The 15,698-nt window shown below is 44.0% G+C and overlaps 1 protein-coding gene and 1 long non-coding RNA gene across 4 annotated transcripts in view; one reads left to right on the top strand and one right to left on the bottom strand.

Moving 5' to 3' along the window:
- The window catches only part of LOC122574455, a 58,713-nt gene extending 44,870 nt beyond the window's left edge, over positions 1–13,843 (bottom strand). For both annotated transcript variants that reach the window (XR_006319065.1, XR_006319064.1), the window contains exon 1: positions 9,415–13,843. This is a non-coding gene — a long non-coding RNA (uncharacterized LOC122574455). The remainder of the gene's footprint in view (positions 1–9,414) is intronic.
- The window catches only part of LOC122574448 (spermidine synthase), a 189,949-nt gene that overhangs the window by 46,601 nt on the left and 127,650 nt on the right, over positions 1–15,698 (top strand). The gene's annotated exons all lie outside the window — the stretch shown is intronic.

Raw genomic sequence — 15,698 nt, 5'->3', positions numbered from 1 at the left:
GAGCGAACGTCAATGCGCGAGTCATCGTGTTTCGACGAGGTTCGTTTAATGTCGCGATCATTTTTCATGGCTTATAATTTCGATAGATACGGGTTGGTTGTTCGAGGAATTAAAATGTCGAATTATGTCGTGCGATCGATTCCCCGTTTTTAGTTAGACTTTAAACAGATATTTGGAATTATACGCGTCTCGCAGGCTGCGACAAATTGTAGTTGCGATAAATGTAAAAGAGAGGACACGCCTCGGAGCAAAACGATACGTTTCTGTTTAAGAAGGAACGAATAAAATAGCTGGTTGATAGGTTCTTTGGTAAGCAGTTTCTACGTCTTTAATTTAACGAGACTCCACGAAGGCGTTGTTCTTTATTCCTTATTGTCCTCTTTTATCGCCGATAAATATTTTCTTGCCAAGAAATGAAATTCTTGCGGAGCTTGCAAGGAACTTAATGGCACTTGACCCCACTTCGGTCCAACATTTTTGCTCTTGCTCGTAAGATCCTTGTTCGCATCGTAATCTCCCAAAGTACAGAAGTTTTGCTCTATAAAGAATGATCATGCGAATGACCGTCGAAACTATGGTCGTTAACACATTTTCACTCGACGAATCCAGACAGGATAATGATCGTCCCCTCGAAAGCTGAGAGTAATTTCTGAAACTTGGAGGATCGAGACAAGCACCTTTGTCAAGCGAATATCGACTAGAGAAGTTTTTAATCGATCGCGTTGATAAGACGTTTTTAGGTCGTAACTAACGACGATGTTAAATGCAAGAAGCGTTTACACGGCGTCGTTTCTACTTTAATCCTTGGCAGTCGCTTACACCTAGTCCACGCTTCTTTTCATTTAAGAATCTCGAGAAATAAAGTACCGAACTCGAAAGGAGTCTATATTCGCTTTATTCATGGAATCGATACATCTTTGAACTCCCATTCCACTGGCGTACGGTTCATAGCCGTATGAAGAAACCGCCAGAGCGAAGATACATTTTATTGTCGCGAATACAGCTCGTGCTTCCTGTCTCTCGCACGGATTCCAACAAAGCTGCACGCACACCGATCGTAGCAGCGTATCCTCCTCTTTGCTCTTCAGAGTAACCGAGGTCTCCTTTATTCCCTGTCGTCCCTCCCTGACCTGTTCTCGTTCCTTTTCGCGGAACCTTACGCTGGAAACCGACGTTACAACGTTTTTATGGGACATGCCCCCTGGAGAGAATCCGAGTAGGAGGGTGCAGATTCATCCGGCCTCGTTTAGATACGACTCCTCCGCCAATTCAGATACACCGAAATTGCGCAAACCGGCGGGCATAACCGCGGCAGTAAAACCTTCATCGTGCCTCTCGTGTTCCCTTCCCTACGTCTCATACCCCTGCCATCGTTCTACCGCGCGGTGTTCTCTTCTCTCTTCTCTCTTCTTTCTTCTCTATATCCTCTTCGACCTGTGACCCCGTCTTCCGCGCTCGTATTTCGCTTTTTCTCTTTTCCTCTGTTTTTTTTTTTCTCCATCCTCGAAACGGAGGCCATTTCTCGCGCGCATCAAACGTCTCGGCCTCGCCAGCCCACCTCTTACTTTTCGTTCGTCGCGTCGTTTGCATTCGTTGGCTGTTATTCTTTTCACTCTGACGAGAATTCGGTAACTCGGAGGATAAGGAGAAATTCGAAATGAAATTATTTGGTAATTTTGATTTATTACCCTTTTAAAGCTAGCTACGACGTGGCAACAAACGTTTATGTCGTTCCTGTATTCCAAGCTTGCGCTGAGAAAATATTTCTTTATTGAAAAAAACTCGACCGTTATTTGATATATATAACAAACGCGCACGCCGCGAATGACGTAAAATGTAAAATATCGGCACTAAAAAGAAAACAGTGTTTCAAGGCATCCGACCTTCTTTCGTGCACACGTTTCGCGCAATTTTTCGCGGTATGAGATTTCAGGGAATTTACGCAACGTATTAACGCCGCAGATGTTTAGCTTCAACGGAAGCATTTACGCAAGAAGCTATTGAAACACAACATGTGGCGGCACTCGGCGAGTGTCGAGGTTTCATCTTTGCCTTGTTTCCGGTGAAACTGCATCTCGCGTAAACACCGTGCTCACGCTGTAAGTGCAGAAATGTGTTTACACGGAGCCGGAAATGCATGTAACCTTCGTAAAATAGTTGGTGACGTCCCGAAGACGAGTTACTGCTCGTAAATCTTTCTAACGTCTTATTTGCGAAGAAAGGCGGTACTTTCCCCTTTAAGAACGATCTAAAGAATTTCAGCAACGAACTTTATCGAATCGGCAGCGAATACTTTGTACCGCAATTACGATAAAACAATCCGATAAGAAATAAGAAAGATCTATACTTTCGATGGAATTTGCACAAAAAATATTTCTATACGAAAGGAACTTTCGTAAATCGTGTCGGTTGTATATTCTGAATCTGTAATAAAGACGAATCGATATACATATTTCCATTGATATTCGTTTCCGTTTCCATTTATTCGCGTAATTTATGCCTCGATTTTATATCCGATACAAACGACTCTATCGAGTCAATGCATATATGGACGAGTTGCGTTGAGAATACAACGGACATTTGTGCACGGCGTGAAAATTTGAAAGCTACGGCGGCCCCTGTGTGCTCCGACTTTTTACATTTTGTAATCTCCTGTCATGGAAATACAGACGGTGTTTGCGTGTCCCAAGTCAGTAGTTTAGTTTAAAAAGAATTTGAATTTCGATAGAAAAGAAAATCAATTTCAGAATCGTTTTAAAAGGTATATGGAATCGGAAGAACAACGGTTCTAGAATCGATATAGAGACCATAACCGAGATGCTTGGGACTATATATCTACAGGGTCTTCGTATGTAATTATTAACAATTATTTTCGAAACCATTTCGGCTAACCGTCCTGGAAGAAAAGCGAGCAAACGCCCGCCAGTTGCCATTGACAGGTTAAACGGACGCGATTCGTGCAGAACCGGCCGCCAATTAAACGGTTTAAGATTCGCGGTGCCAATTATCCCCGACGATGACTGTATAAAGTCGTGGACGCCGACAACGACGCCGCCGACGCGAACCGCCCGCGGCCTGTAACATTCTCTTCCCCGACAGTTGATCCATCCCCTTCTGCCCTCGTTTGCCCCTGTCGACATCCCCCTTTCCGGAAGCACCCTTGCTCTTCCTCGAGTCACCCCCGTCACCTGGCAGCCTCGAGCCGCAAACTTCGTACCTATGCTAATTGACTTGGCGTACAACCCGTTCTCAGCCTCACGCTTCGCATTCCTCCCTCGACTTCCCATCCATCTATCTTTTTCTCTATATTTCTCTCGTTCTACGGTCGACACTGTAAACCATGGTGGTTTAAAGTCAATTAACGCGTTCCCCGAGACAGCTCGTTCTGACCTTTTCGATCAACGAACGACCGGCTCGGCGTCGAATTCCATTGTTCCTTCGATATGCGGCCGGCGAACGGATTTTTCTTTCTTTTTGCTCGCGCCGCTCCGCGTTTGATGAATTTATTTTCAGCGTCGGATTCAACTCGTCTGATTGAGTTATCGATTTTCGTCGACGTTCCTAAACGAACCGCGGATTCAACCTGCGGATATCGCAGTCTGTGCGTTAGTGTCGCGAGATATAGTTTTGCTTTTTTACAGGGACAAACATGTACACCACCCGTGACGACATCCGTACGCCGGGTTGTACGTTATTTTTTTTAAGAGACTCTTGGCGGTTCCTCGAAGAATCCTCGCGAGAAGCTTCGGTAGATTTGTTGGAAACAAAGCTGGTCAATCTAGTTCGAAGGATTAATGGTCGAAACTTGTAACAATCGTACAGGGATACAAGTTATCGATGGCCAGAATCGCAGGAATGGAAAGTTTTGCCGTTGAATATTAATCGATAAGCTGATAATTAAGCTTCGACATCGATGAACCTGTGTACTCGTCAATTTGGAAAGTCCAGCGAAACAGCTGATTAACTGTTTCGAAGTTTTGCAATTATAGATTACGCAACGTAACGTTACGACTGAACAAGTAAACGGTTTAAATCTAGGCGACTGCACTTTGTACTTTGCGAAACCACTTTGCGACTTAAAAAAATATCACCGATCGCGTTTCGCTTTATTTGTTATTAATTATTGAGCCGAACTGAACTTGAAGTTGTAGAAATAGCCGTAGAAATAAAATTAAGAGGAAAACTTGCTACGATTAAATAGGCTGAATTCATCGAACCGAAGAAAAGGTTGCGCACGAAGAGAAAATCGATCAGAGAATGAACCAAGAAGCAAACCATGAAAAATGAATCATCGATGTGTCTCTAAGAGCCCAGCGAGGAACGTTCCGGCGAGGCTTACGAGCGCAACAAGCGCGGTATAAAGACATCGATGTATAAGCGACACGGAGAGTCACATTTCTGGCCAATTCAGCGAGTTACAAGGCTGACGTCATCGGCTCGACATAATTCGATTCAATTCGCTTAATTTTGCGAAAATTGCCAATCTTCTCTGGGGGCGCGTCCGCGTTACCAACCTCCTCCGTCATGCTGACCTATCCTTCTAAATCTCTTCGTTCGTCCGCCTCTGCTACCTTAAGGGGAGGCTATTCCTCCAAATTCGTATCAAAGTTCCACGACTTTTTTGATTGTTAGAAAACCAGTTACAAACTATTTTCCACTCTGTAAACTCTTTTTTTAAATATATGTAGCACGGGATCTTGAAGCAGGGAGCAGATACGTTGTTCTTCTTAAGCTTGGGTAAAATAGAATATTTAATAAGAAGAGAAGATTAGACCAAGGATCATCCGTATATATTGTACGTATCGTACGGCCTCGTACGCATTCGTACATCCATTGGCATATTTGATTTCCTGCAAGAAATTATCGCATATATACGGAGAATCGATCGATCTATTAATTTTTTTATCAAGGATAGAAGCTTGTACATGTTTCGCATGTTCCGCTGATTCGCCTCTACGCCGTCATAATAAAAGCAAATGAATCGATGCGCGAAGGGAATCGAAAGTGGAAAGTTGTACGATCCGAAGAGCGATTCGATCTTAAACGACAGTTCGATTCGTCCGTTGCAACGAGAAGATGCAAACGATCGTTGCCTCTAGAAGCATTTTTAGATTCTCGATATTCGGTTACGATGTTCTTCCCCCGTTATTCTTTCGCGTTTTGTATCGTTTTTGATCATTTTCGTAAAGTTAGAATACCGTTGGCGTTGGGAGAAAACGACGAAGCACGCGGCAGCTTTTGCACGATCCCCATTTTCTTTTAGATCGTGGCTGCGCATGCCTGCCCGACCGCCATGGCGTACCACCATTAAGGTCATGGGGTCAGAGTATCTCGAACCTGACATTCCTTCCCACGAACGATTTGGTGCACCGTCGAATTTACGATCCACTCCTTTTCCTCCCCTTTCTCGGCGCTTTCCGTTTCTTCGACTTCATCTCCCCGCTTTCGTTTTTGGGACAAACCCACCGTGGTTTCACGCAATTTGTTTTTCCAACATAAATTTCCTACATCTGCTGCTTATATGTTACATATTACATTGTCATCTCTATCATCTCTATACGATCACAGTTAGCTCCCTATCTTGGATGATATCCCTATCTTGTCTACTCTCGAGAACCGTAGGATCGTAACATACTATTCGTTTTTATTTAGAGTCATTAATGGTAAAATAAGAAATTGCGCGTTCCTTTTGGAACAAAGAAATCTGTCATCTATCGACAGAACATGCTATAATTTGCGAAATTCGTTAAATAGAATTACTACGGTGGAAAATCGATACGTTGAAAGCGTCGACCTCTTTTCTCTAACCACTTAACCACATTTGAAACGAAGGCTATGACCATGATTATTTATGTATATATTTATTTATATGTATTAGATTATATATATATTATATGTTTATTCACTTGAGATATATTTTACTATATTTTGTTATACCGTATCAAGTAATAATAATGATAATAAATGGAGCCCTACAATACTTTCTTCAATCACGTTTCTCTTACTTTTTTTCATTCTTCGATTCTTTTCTTATCGTATTTATTATTGCATTTTTGTATCTTATTCAGCTTATTATTGGATTCTATTCATATAATAACGATAATAATAATGATTGCTTGGAAACCTCTAATCGCTTGTCAGTTGCTCAGATAAATTTGAAATAGTCGTTCGAAATTTAATTTAGATTTGAAAAATTTTAATTAACGAGAAAACTGAAACATCGACGTCACGATCGATTATGAACTAATATCTTCGCCAGGTTGTGGATTTGTAAATATTAATTACATCGTAATAATCACGATCGCGATTCGATCGAATTGCCTATCTTCGACGAACGGATGCATCTCGAAGTAATTACATTTTTCTTCGGTGAAATACGGACGCGTAATCTGACTTTGAAGGCTGAAGATCATACGCTTGTGAAGTTTCAATGAAAGAATCTTGTTCGATGAAAATAAAGTTTCGATTTAGAATGCGCGAGTTTCTGTGCCAGGATCGAGCATAGAGGAACCCTCGAATAGTCCGAGCGCTCGAAATTTCAACTCGTCGAAAGTTATTCTGTTCATTTTACTGTCCAACTATTTGAAGGATGCTTGAAATATATCGAATAATTTTCTAGTTTAATCCTTTGCCCTTTTTGGCGATTCATCAAATTATTCATCGAAACTATAGAAACTTATCGAAATTGTTATCTCGATTCTACTACTAAATGTATATAATGTATAACACGAGATAATAAAATCCAAGGGAATAGAAACAGAAATAGATTGATATTACACGCGATCAAAGAATACTGCGATACCATTCAAACATGTTTATAAAATCTAGCGACGTTAAAGAGTTCCGAGAAGGCTCGTTTGCAAGGTTGACTCGGCCTTTTCACCGTTTAAATAAATCCTGCCCAAGCAACGTCTTTATCCTTCATTTTAGACAGAGGGTTCAGCTCGCTAGAAGCAAATATCTGTTACCTCGCAGCACGCGAAACTAGATTTCTCATTTGAAGAAGAAAAATAACACGTCGGACGTATCCCCGTTCCTCTTTCCAACAAACGAACGAAGGCAAATGATTTCACGACAGCGTATGATGTACACGTCTCTAGAAACGTTTCCGTACAAATTATAAATAAACTTGACGTAGACGGTGACATTTTTCATCCTTTTTCGATACAACACAAATGATTCTAAAGTTTCCGAAGTTATGTCTCGATTTAATATACAGGTGTGGGAATGCGGAAATGGTAGGCGCGGAGAGCATCTATTTATCGAATATTAAAACCAAACGCTAACGCCTCTTCTTAACAACTCGATGTCGTATTCTCGCCTCAATATCGCTCGTTCGTCTTCCGACTGAAAACAAACGTAGCGAACCGATCGTCGAGTACCGATATCGCTCCCGATTTTCCTCCGCTAAACAGGTTTTCCGTTTTTTTTTTTTTTTTCGTGGCAAAGCAGCTGCTACGTTTTTCATAGTAATATCCAGCAAATAATCGGAATAATTAACCAATTGCGAAGAAAGTTGAAAGATCAAAGAACCAATTCGACACCTTTGGTCGCGGTAAGCGATAGTCTCTAAAAACCGGTCTTATTTCACTGAATCTCCATCGATTTCTATCTAGGGGATATCGAGATCGTGCTCGGCCAATGATTGGATCCGATAACTAGATCGAATTCCAGCGAGTCGCGATAAAAATCTGCCTAGAAAGACTAGTATGCAGACCAGGGAGTAGGAGTGAGACATCAGATAATCGAGCCTTTCAGCTCTAATCTCTGTTACTTTGCCGAGATTATGCTGACCCCTGGTGTTTGCATCGAATGCAACCGGCGAGACATTTAGCAATCCGTACAAATTGGATTCCCTTCGTCTCCGTCTCCCCGCTTTTTCCACTTCGGCCATCCTCGAAACAAGAAAGAGAAAGGGGAAAAGGAAAAGGACAAGCAAGAGAGCTGGCATCGGAAGAATTAAAACAAAAAAAAAAAAAAGAAAAAATTCTGAACAGAGATGGAGAAAGATGAAATCTATTTACCAGCGAAGCTCGCGCGCGCGTCGATTCAATTTTCCGGGAAGTGTTTTGCGTTTCGAAGCCTTGGAACGACGCAATTATAACTGCTGCGAAGAACATCTACGCGCATGCACATACACCTCCGTGCAAAAGTGTGAGAACACTTGCCATTTTTTATCGTATCTCGTTTTGGAATGTAAATTATCGTTTGCCATAATCGAGCAAATTCTCGTACTTTTGAACGGGAGTGCAGGTATATGTATACAATTAGGGAGACTGGGAAGGAAACAGGAAGTGTTCTTCTTGGGCTCTTTATATTCACGCAGAGCGGATTGCCACGGATCTCGCGCCAAATAATTTCCAGTATGTATATACCGAAGCTTGCAAGCTTGCTCGGCAAGCGTCGTGTAATTTCCTCGTAACGGCCGACACGGTTCGTTCGAACGAGCAGGATTCAGCGACTCGCGTCTATCTGCATTTATCGATCTTCCGCCCCCGCACCAACGATCTCACCCCCGTGTCACGTGTCCGCGATAATGCATCGCGTATACGTGCCGCTTCGCTAGCTAATATTTGGCAGCGAACGCGACACACGCGGTTATAGCCGGTCAGTACGAGCACCGATGAAACGTTGTGGTCTCTTGTTGCTTTCTGTCCCGGTCGTATTGCCAGGTATTTTTACAGTTAGGCAGCGACACGTTGAGCATTATTTATCGTCGAACAAGATTTTTCAAACGGTCGTCCGCTCGATCCAAATGGGAATAAACGACGTGATCGTTGCGTATACGGTTAAGCGTAACGCTGTATCAATTATCGCCGTATCACGTACTTCGCTCATCTCGGATTCTACAGTCGATAGCAAATAGTAACATTTCTAGTTTAGACAATAGAATTGTCGTCGTAGAAATACTATCCTTGCGCGTATACGAAAAAACGCGTCTTTCTCTCATTATAGCAAAGCTCTGTTCCAGACACGGATCGATAGTCGTATCGAAGGTAAGTTCGTGGCAAAACTGGTTTAAAGAAAGTTAATTTTACAAAAACTTATTTATCCCGTTTATTCCTCTGATGCCGACTGTAGCGACATTAAAAAATGTAACTGCTGTTATTTCACTTTGTTTTCGTCGATGATATAATGGCATGTATTATTCAACAACGTATCCTATCTCTGTTTCCTTTATGCCTTCGTGTCTCTTTAACGTCTCCGCCTTCGTATACGCAGAGACATTTTATCAAGTCTATCGGTTCCCAGGACTAGAGTAGAGTCCCTTCTGGAGTACATCCATAGGGATCGCATGGCGTCACATGTGACCCTGTTGCGTCTAAACTCTACCACGTAAAGAGACAGACGGACAGAGAGAAAAAGAAAAGCAGGGTGTAAATTGTCGATAAAAATGATTTGTTTTCTACTCACCGATTTCGCCCAACGTGAAAAACGATGCTCGTCGTCTGTTCCTGGCTCTTGGAAAGAACCGTTCTCATCAATCCTTCCCGATCACTCACGTGAATTTACTACTCCCTTTCTCGGATCGATCGATTCTATTCATTTTCTCACAGAGCGGACGAATTCTCTCGGCCTGCGCCGAGTATCGAGAGACCATTTTCGAACAAGAAAAAAAAGAAAAAAAAAAAAAAAGAAAAAAGAAGACGAAAGAAGAGCTTCGCTTTGGAAAGATTTTCGTCGAAAGATTTTAATCGTTTTTCGATATTGTCGGAGTTAAAAGGATCGAAGCTAGAATCGGATAAAGCGTCGAGGGAGAATGATTTTAGATGAATACCCGTTTTAATTGACGGAGGCAAATGTTTTTTATTATTCTTCGATTTAATCGATGGAACATAAAGAATTAGGCTAGCGAATCGACAGGTTCGAAACGATACGAGGTAAGAAATATTTTCGTTCGATAAAACGAATTATTTCGCATCTAAGGTACCTGAAGTTAAGAGATTGGAAATTAGCTATTGACTATTTAGAAATCGGCAAGCCACAGCCAACATTAAGGAAGAAACGAGTTTTTTTAATTATCGCGAACTAATTAACTTCTTACTTTCTCTTAAAAGAGGTCTATTAAAACGAGCAGTTTCGCACCGAAATATCCTGCTAAAGCTACGAAATATGTCAGGATGATAGAAACGAAGAATGTAAATACAACAACCGAGGGTCGTTTGTACCAAGTACTTGGAAATTTCTAAACGATGAATTACAGGCGAGATCGTTTTTGATCGATAGAAGCTCGCCAACGTGGAACAAACGCGACGATTAAGCGCGTCTCTAGGCCAGAAAATCCAAGTTAGAAATTGCTGCGAACCATCGAAAAATTATCCGTTCCCGATTAATGACATTTTGAAAAACGGAGGGGCAAAGTTGCGACGGAATGGCTAATTGATCGATAGGCAGTTGCCGCGTCCAATCCCGTCGATTCGTTGTTAGAACTCGCGTGCAACAGTTGACGGTGAAGCTGGTCCGAGCTAATTGGGCTAATAGTTGCGGAAAAGTGGCCGACGATGTGTGTACACAGGAACGTGTTATTACGCCGAGTAAGAAATTACCTTTTGGTCGCTCGTAACGAGCCCGCGACACGGAACCGAGTATCAACCGACAACTGCAGAAGCTGCGAATCGGAATTACAATTTGTCGGCGCGTCATCCACCGAACGATGTCGCTTTTAACTCCAACACCGCACATCGATTCATCTTTCTTTGAAGCTATTCGCTTTAATCCGCGCGGTTCCTTATTAATTTATATTCACTTCGATATCGATATCGGACCGATTTCCGACGATGTCGACGAGTCTGCGATCTATTAATTTCGGGAGGCGACGATTTTGAGAAACGTAAAGAGACTGGGAAAGCTGGCACAACGTCGAACTAAATGTCAGAGGCGCGAAAAAGGGGCGCAATTTTGGCCTCGTGCCGATAATTCGCGTTTACGAGTGCGAACGGAACGGAAGAAAAGGAACCATTCTGAAACGAACCTCGCACGATACACAACACTCTGGGGGCTATGGTCGTCGCGTCAGCTCCCTCGATTTTCGATTATTTTCCAATCTGTCCGCGATTAACGTTTCCGTCCGTTTCGTCGGTCGAAGGACATCGTCTTCTCGAGGAAGGTCGTTATTTCGGCGAGAAACGATCAGAATTCATTAAAATACGGATGGAGAAACGAAGAATGGTTTGCAGGAAAGAGCAGGTTAGGTCTTGAAATCGCAGAGACCGATCGATCGGCTGGGAAAGGTCAAAAGTGGAACGAAGAGTCTCTTTCGATCGAGAATGTTGGGCCTTGCACAGAAATCGTAGAAGATTATCCAGATCATCGGTCTCGGACTTTTAAGCATTTCGCCCGGTCATAGCAAGCAAGTATGTACTTCGTTCCGCGATATCGGCTTTAAAGGTGGCCCCCATCGGAGCACGTAGCAACAGCGTTTCGATACCTTTCGTATGGACCAATCGTCGCGGAGAACGAGAAAAATGCATTGTAAAACCAAGCTCGTAAGAAATTCTCGCCTCGAATCTTCCTGTCCGTTTCACACCGATGAATACTCGATGAAATCTTACGTCATACGTGATTTCCACGGGAATTACCAACGTCGGAGCGTTGGAAAATATCGGTCGACCGCGTTCGACGAAAAATCACAAGAACATCGGAAATGACGATAAATCTCGAAACAGATTCCCGAAAAACTCGTTTCCCCTCTGTTTTTGAAACGACGCTGATCAACTCGGCTAATTAACTGATAAAGCGTTCTTGGTGAGCGATGTGGTGAGCGAGAAGTACAAGCGAAAGAAACGTTTTCGATGGAATCGATAATTTCAAGTAGACGACTACCGTAGTGGCATAATGGGTTCTCTGTGCGTTCTCTTGCGAAAATTGCGAGAAAGAAACCGGCGATGAAATTGAACGAGAGGAATAGCACAGCGGCGAAGGTGGCTATTTGTGCCTCGTTCGCTTTCTGTTCGTTAGAAACGTGAAAAATTCGTTAGCACAATGGCAAAAAAGAGCACCGAGGATTGGCTAGGGAAATTCGGGAAATTACGTAATTCACGGATCGAAATAGCCGTGTTTTATTGATCGACGTGGCTCCGCGTAACATGCATACAGCGTTGCGAGCTAATCGAAGAATCTTTGCGAAAATAAGGAAGAACACGATGGCTTGTATCGAAGCAGATTCACCGCGAGTGCTTGGAAAATATTATAGCGGATAAAGATCGTCGTAGAAATTTAAATTCGATTGGCGTAATACAGGTGAAAACGTCGCGGTTGCCCTCACGAGAGAAAAGTCAACAAGTTATTCTCGCTGATCTCGGTGGGAACGCGAAAAACTATGGGGATTCACGGAGGAAAAACGAGCAGGCTCTCTCTGTTTCTTGGACGAGCGGCGGAGTTTAAGATTTCAAGGCGGCCGGCTAACAAGTTACTACCCAGTTGGACAAAGGGAACACCAAAATGTGAAACGGCAACGTCTACTTTCCCGACCGTTTTCCGAAATCTGCCCATTCGTATTTATTTGTTCGATGCCCGAGAAGAACAACGTCTCTTGCCCCCCAATTCTTCTCTTTCGCCGACGATCGGTCGAAAACGTTGAAAGAGAAACGAAGACCTCGCGATGCGCGTTTCGAGGACATCCTATAGACACGGGTCTGCGGCTCGACGTAACGGAAGCAGCTGACTCCGAGGCGCAACTTTGACAGTCCCGGCTAGTCCACTCAACTGAATCAACTTGGAGTTTCCTCGAACACGAACAAGACAAAGAAGATTATTGCAGACACCGTACGATCGATTAGATCTCCACGAGATTCTGGCCATCGAATGGTTGAAATAGTCGAATAGTTGAAAATTGCGATTGAACGCTATTATCCCGGAAACATTTCGATCTCGATACTCGACGACCGATACCGCTGTCCCCTTTTCCTCTTTTCTTTCTTCTCCTTTCTCGATTCCGAAGTTTTTCGTTCTTGAATCAGCAGGATGCACACGAGTCTTGATAGAGAAGGAACTCGGGTGAAAACGCTCGGGTCCGTTCCTCGTACGAAAACCCTTTTTCTTTCTTGCGAGTTGAGAATCCAGCCGGCGCACGTTTTCCCCGAAACAAAGCGGAGAGGAGGCGAGACGAAACGAGACGAGACGAGAAGCGTACGAGAGGGTGAGCGCGACAGACAGAAGCAAGTGTCACACGCGAGAGAGTGTCCGGTTATATGGTGCAAGAGAGTGCGGGTGAACGGTGCAAGGTACGCGACACGTACTCGTCGAGTGCGGCTGGCCCAGCCAGCAGACTACTCCAACACTACGGAAGAGAGACCTCAGTGGGATGGCAGTTTAAATGCAACTATGCTTCCTCCGGTTTGGGTTGAGCGCGCAGGGTCCGAGTCGGCCCGGCTCGGTCGTGCTCGGCCGCTCTCGGATCTCGTCGATATGCCCATAGACACAGTGTATATGTCTATGGATATGCCGTGTCGGTCCACGCTAAGCTATGCTTCGAAGCTCTACTACTTACTCTCTTCTCTTTTCCGTCTTCTATTCTCTAGCCTCGCGTAATTGGCCCCCTTTTCCTCCTTTTCCTCCTTTTCCTCTGTTTCCTCCCGCGATGTTCCTGTTTCTCGAACCTTTCCTTTATCTTTATTTTTCTCCGGTCCTTCGACTCGACTCGTCCTGCTTTTTCACGTGGCCTATGCTCCTTTCTTTCAGCACCGACTATCCTATGCTTACGGAAAACGATGAGCTGACTGCAATTAGCGTCGGTCGCTGGATTGGTGGAAGTGGTGGCGGTAGTAGTGGTAGTAGTGCGGACGATACGGTCGACGTTGGCGCGTAGTAGTGGTGACGACTCTGGTTCTGTGTGTGGCGTGCGTGAAAGTGCGGGGGTGTAAGTGGGTGGGTGAGTGGGTGCGGGCAGGGGGCTTAGCTGGCTTGGAGGAGAGGGCAAGGAATGACGGTAGTAGGATATCGGCGGCCGGTAGTGGGGGAAGGAGAGCCGGGAGAGGGGAAGAGCTTGCGACAGAGACGGTCATATGGCGCCCGAGTCGGAACAGGGATGTCTTATGTCATTTTTCTCCGCGATATTCTAACGGGTGTCCCGAGAGTCGTAACCGGTGAGCTCGCGGCCTTAACCCCGTTCGAATGTAGATTTTTCGTGAAACTTTTATTATTTTGTCGGTGGGTCGTGCGCGCAGCCTGGCAAGCCGGCCAGCCTGTCGGATTTCAACCGGGCGACCCCGTTTAAGCAGCAAGATTTTTGCGGAATTTTTATCGTTCTTTTTATTGTTCTCTCCTTTACTACCTCTACGTCCGAGCAAGTTACCCGGGGAATAGTAATTTTGAATTTTACTGGCGCGAATATACTAGTACGTATATCCTTCTCGCGGGGCTGATTGGCCGAATGATAATTGGATCGCGGTAAGGGTTTTTAGCGAGTGGATCTCGCCGCGTACGTTGAAACGAACACGGCCGTCTGTCTTTTTATTTTCCGAGATGCCTCTAGAAGTGAAGGAAAACATTTGTTTCAGAGTTTAATACGTTTATTGAAATTTTCTTCGTTCCGGTATCGAAACAACGAGATACTTTTCAACGTGTGAACTAAAACGCCAAGTTCCAGAAAGTACGTAACGATAAAACAAGTATCAATTTTTGTCCAATTTCTCCTTTCGCCTTTCATTAAGATTATCATCGGCGAAGCTGCGAAGGTACGATCGCCGAGTCATATCGCAAATCTGATGCACGATATCCGTATAGCGCGCGATTAGCGCCGATTTCGAAACGCATTTGCACGCGTTCCATTATTCATCCGCGGTAATGACACCGATCTCGAATATTACGTATCTCGCGTGCCCGTTAAAACTATGCGTCGATCCTTTTCCTCTCGATGAGATTGCTTTCGCCTCTTGGACGCTGTTCCTCTTTTTCCTTTTGCTTTGTCGTCTTATTTCACTCGTACGTTTGTGGTTCCTGGTGGCGATGATTCGCACGAAAAGTTTGCTCGTTGAACGAGAGAAACGAAGAGAGGGAGAGAGAAAGAAAGAGAGAAGCTATCGAGCTGGACGGATTTTCAAAGTTGGTTCCCCGGAGCGCTAATCGAGCCGACCTATGTAGCTAGTTTCTGGATGAAAGAGGAAGCGGCCCCGTTCGGAGCCCGCGGCTGCTTCCAGATGCAGCGTTTTGAAGATCCGCCACCACCGACGCGGACTCGATTATCATAATAAAATTTAATTGGCACGGTACGTCGTGGCCAATCGTAGCCATGCCTTTAAACGGCCTCGATTTTCTCTCGGGCTGTTTCCCCCCGGATCGTTTCTGTTTCGTTCCCAACTGAGCTTCAATTCGTTTGGTTAAATCCGTAAAACGAGCAACTCGGAGCATACCGAACGTGAACTTTCGAACGGTAGAGAGATTTTCGATTTAATTGCATCGCGTGTAATGGCTTGAAATTTGATAACGCGTGTTGCGTGTTTGAGGAGACAGAAAGAAAAACAGAGGTAAGAAGAAATACGAAAGCCGTACAGGATAAAGTAAAAACGAATAACGGTTCTGACATACTTCTGTGACATATAGTTGTAGTAAAAGCGGTATATCTTTTCGATGCAAAGAAGAGGAGAAATGACGTTATTTCCGAACGATATTCAACGAAAGTGCATTTCACCCAACTATTTTATCGAAGGCGACATTCCATTTATGTAATTCTTTTGGTTGTTCGCGACTTTTGCGTTTTA

The sequence above is a fragment of the Bombus pyrosoma genome, linkage group LG13 (assembly GCF_014825855.1).
Source record: "Bombus pyrosoma isolate SC7728 linkage group LG13, ASM1482585v1, whole genome shotgun sequence".
NCBI classification, from domain to species: Eukaryota; Metazoa; Arthropoda; class Insecta; order Hymenoptera; family Apidae; genus Bombus; species Bombus pyrosoma.
The sequence above is the reverse complement of the archived record's forward strand: the minus strand, read 5'-3'. Positions and strand labels throughout refer to the sequence as shown.